Below are 4,370 nucleotides of genomic sequence, written 5' to 3'. Positions count from 1 at the left end.
TTATAAAATTCAACCCTGTAAAAGTGTTCAACTGGCCTTGGTCAGTCTTTTTATTGTATTCTTTCAAAGTTACAAACCATCAAAAAGATGAAAACTGGTACCAGCCACCTTAAACTAGTGCTCCCGTAATTCCGTGCTTTCGAAGTCGAAGAATAATTAAAGGCGAGGGTAAGTTTTCCTAATGTTGACGCAGTCCCGTTCTTCCTTTATTTCGTTTTCTCGACTGAGGGACATTTCATTGCTATATATGAATTACATTTTGAATGTCGCTTAAAGAACGAGGCAAGAATTACATCTACAAGAATTGTAAGCTTATCTACCCAGTGTAACGGCTGTCCTTCGTGAGGACTTTATCGCTATTATCTGTCGGGATTAGAAAGGTCGTCAGGGAATTTTTTTCTACCTATTGCAAATTAAAACGTGCGTGTTTTGTGTACCGTTCCTTCACTTATAACGCACACACCAGAGCGTGATGTTTTGGAAGGGCTAGTTTTGCTGACTTTGGTAAAACTTACGCATATGATTCATATATGATTGATAATCTTGTTTTTAGCCTTGTGGCTGCTCTTTTTGTAGAGGTTGAAACCACCACCAAGTTATACTTACTTCTGCGTCGACTACAATGTTAAATATCCGTTTTTTTGCTTCTAAAAGTTCTCCATGAATTAAATGTTGTTTAGGCTCCAGTCAATTGAAACCACGGGCCCCCGACCCCCAGGACATAGCGGGGAATGAAACAATTTGACAGTGTTACATTTGTGTACACTTCCCCGCCGATCGGGAAAGTATGTTGGTACAATCCCCGCCCTCATGGCCCCGGTATGTACAATATCTTGGAGACTTGATTTCCATAATAGTTGACCAATCTTTTATATACACACGGAAATGACCGTTACATAAATTTAATATGCAAATTTAATATACAAGTATGTGCGTCCATCACTGGAGAAACCTAGAACTTCCCGGACAAAACGCGCAATGCACTTAAGTACTTATTAGTGGGGAAGAAGATTGTCAGAAACACATTAAACTCAGTAATTTGTTTTCTGCCATTGCACAATTTAAGCTGCTCATGCCCATAGTGACAGGTGAGTATTACTGTCAAACGAAGGTGCGGTCTCTTGAGGAAACAAATATGGAAATCATCACTGATGAATTGGGCAAAAAATATTTATTCCTGAGTTGTATTAAAACCCAGTGATGGCTTTGAAATAGGGAAGATAGAAAAGGATTTAGCTTACCCTCTCTTTTACAGTCGACGTTTCCTCCATCTTGAAGCGTGATTTTTGTTACTTCGGCCATTCCTATTCCCTCTCTGTCGGGCCTGGCGTTTACTAGCCACGTCAAAAGTGTTTACTGGCCCCGTCCCCCCGGGAAAACGCTTTGTTACAATAACGTTTTTCCACGGCCATACCCCCGTTACTCCCCTGCTATGTCACGGGGGTCGGGGGCCGTGGTCTCAATTGACTGGAGCATTAAACGATACTTTCCCGCTACAATTGCGTGTTTACATTTTACTTGCCAGTATGGACTAGACTTTCTCAGATGAAATACCATTTTCCAGTAAACAACGTAAATTTTATGACATAATTCTACCTCACTGCAAAATACCACACAAGGAACAGAATAGTACAGTCAGTCAATTTTCCACGCAACTCTCACGTGCTTAGACGTTTTCTACCAATGAAATTCTCTTTTAGCTACCTTGGACTTTACCCTATTGCGTGTCAATTTCCTGTAAATAACCTATATTTTATCCCGTATTGCGCACGCACAGGGCAAAGTGCAGATAAGCAACAACCAATTAAGTTATGCTTGGAAAAATGATACTTTCTCTTCGTTTGATCTATTTTCACTTGTTCGAAGAACGGAGACTGGACAATATCTTTGTCCAGAGGCTGTCAGAGATAAATTAGAGCTTTACACTGCATGGAAGATTATTTTGAGGCAACTCAAGTTACTGAACAAGAGGCTACACGGAGCTTATATTCAGGCCGGATTTGTAGTTCAGGGGATTGAATTGAATTGGTTGGAATTTAAGGCTTTGCTGTTTCAGCAAAATCGCTTTCGAGTGCTTTTCATGGTTTGTTAACATGGGGAGTTTTGGAGATTAAAAGACTTTGGAACAAGTTTATACCATCTATGACAATTTGGAAATACTAAAATCGCCAGAGGAAATGCGGGGGTCACTAAATAAAAATCTGCATTTGAACACGATGATTTTGTTTAAAAGGATTTCTCCTGCTTACATCTAATGACATACCTCTGAAGTCTTTTTTGCCTCGGAACGATATATCACAGAAGGCATTTTATAGGCCGCAAGTTTTTTGACTGATTGAAAGTAAAGGTATGTGGCAGTGACTTCCACAAGTTTCTCAAGTTTTTTTAGTCATATGTTCGAAGTCATATGTTCGAACCAAATCAAGCTCCTAATGGCTTCTAATGTAGATTACATCATTTTCCTCATGCACTGGTACAAAAAATGCCAAAAGTATTCAAATGAAATGCTTTTCTAGAATTAATTTAACATCACTTGCCTCGGAAAAGACAATTAACCTTCAAACTTTCAAACTAACTTTCCACTTTGTTATGTAAACAAAGTCATGACTGAATCTATCAGGCCACTATGGGAGATGATGCGGAGGTTTTATTACGTTCCTAAAATCCTCAGGATTCATGTGCAACCTTTGTTGTCAAAATGAGACCTACATAACAAAGTTTGGCCATCTACCCTCAACTTGAAAATGAATATTTCAGGACTATTGTATGCTAGTTATATTGTTTTATCGACGTACAGTAACAATATTAATTAGATATTAGCTCTTCTACAAGAAACTCAATAAGACACTAGACAGTAAAAAGCAGCTCAATTTCGGGATCATGGTAGTGTCGGCCGTCGGTCGACAGTCGGTCGACAGTCGGTCGACAGTCGGTCGACAATCGGTCGACAGTCGGTCGACAGTCGGTCGACAGTCGGTCGATAGTCGGAAAATAGTCGGTCGATATGTCGGTCGATATGTCGGTCGATATGTCGACCGATATATGTCGGCCGATAGTCGGTCGACATATCGGTAGACAGTCGGTCGACATTTGACCGACACTTGGCCGACATTCGGTCGACACTTGGCTGATGCTTCACCGATACTTCACTGACAATTAACTGATGCTTCCATGGCATTTTACCTATTGTCGACCGTATGGACGTGTTTTAAGGAAATCTTTACAGGATAAAACTTCTGCTGTTCTTCGGGCATAGACTAAAACTAGAAACAACGAAACGACTGAAACAACCGAAACGAACGAAACTACCGAAACGAAACGACCGAAACGAAACGACCGAAACGAAACGGCCACAGAAACAAGGGAAACGAAACCACCGACTGACCGCCAAAACGGCTGGAGCAACTGAAACGAAACCACCGAAACAATCGAAACGAAACCACCAAATCAAGCGAAACGTAGCCACCAGAATGAAGTATTATAATTTAGGCATGAATCATCTTCAACTGCACCGCTTTACACAGAGCAAAAAAGGGTCGTCTTTTTTCTGCTACCATCATCCCCCACCCTCCAAGTAGGCTTGGTTCCATACCCCCACACCGGAGTAAATCTATCTGAGTGTGTTGTTTTACAAGCTTCTTGGACACAAAATAATTTAAATAATCTTTGTTGAGAAAATTTTGGTTGGTTATTTTACTTGTCAGAATAAAGTTTTATTGGTTTAATATTAACTGTCTCAGAATTTTTGCTATTTGAAGAGATGCAATTCAGCCAGTTCCAGCTGTACCATAGACATGTGCGAACTAAAAACTAAAAAGCATGTTACTCGGCTAGAGTTTATTCCCGTGAAGTGACGCCCCTGCGATTCGCATTAGTCATTAGTTATTGTAAAGCTCCCGTTAGGCGAGTAGGAAAAAGCTTAAGTCTCAAAAATAAAGGGAAAATATCAGATATAGAAAAGTACAGATTGAAATTAAACCATAAAGAGATTAGGTCTTCGGAAAGTTTTATCATAGGTGCTAACTTGTCTGTGTTCGCGCTCCAAAAATACAATGAAGAAAATGTTTTCATGGCTTAAAAACTTTTTATCTGATTAAATAGGAATCGAAGTAATAATTAATCGTTTTTTTACAGTGGATTGATTTCGCTTCAGTAGCACTTTAAAGTGGGACGGAGACGCAAGGATTTGCGTTTATGAGGATTTTCACTTTCCCGTTATTATCGCAGAGGTCAGTGGTTCGAGTCCCGTACAGGCCTGAAATTTTTTTCAGGTCTGATTTTCACTATTGCTCAAATAGTGCTTTACTGCGAAGGATCGTTCTCATATACGTTTCCCGTTATTGTTACTTGCTTAACGGACTTCAACTCGC

Source organism: Stylophora pistillata, chromosome 3 (assembly GCF_964205215.1).
Source record: "Stylophora pistillata chromosome 3, jaStyPist1.2, whole genome shotgun sequence".
Classification (NCBI taxonomy): domain Eukaryota; kingdom Metazoa; phylum Cnidaria; class Anthozoa; order Scleractinia; family Pocilloporidae; genus Stylophora; species Stylophora pistillata.
The sequence above is the reverse complement of the archived record's forward strand: the minus strand, read 5'-3'. Positions refer to the sequence as shown.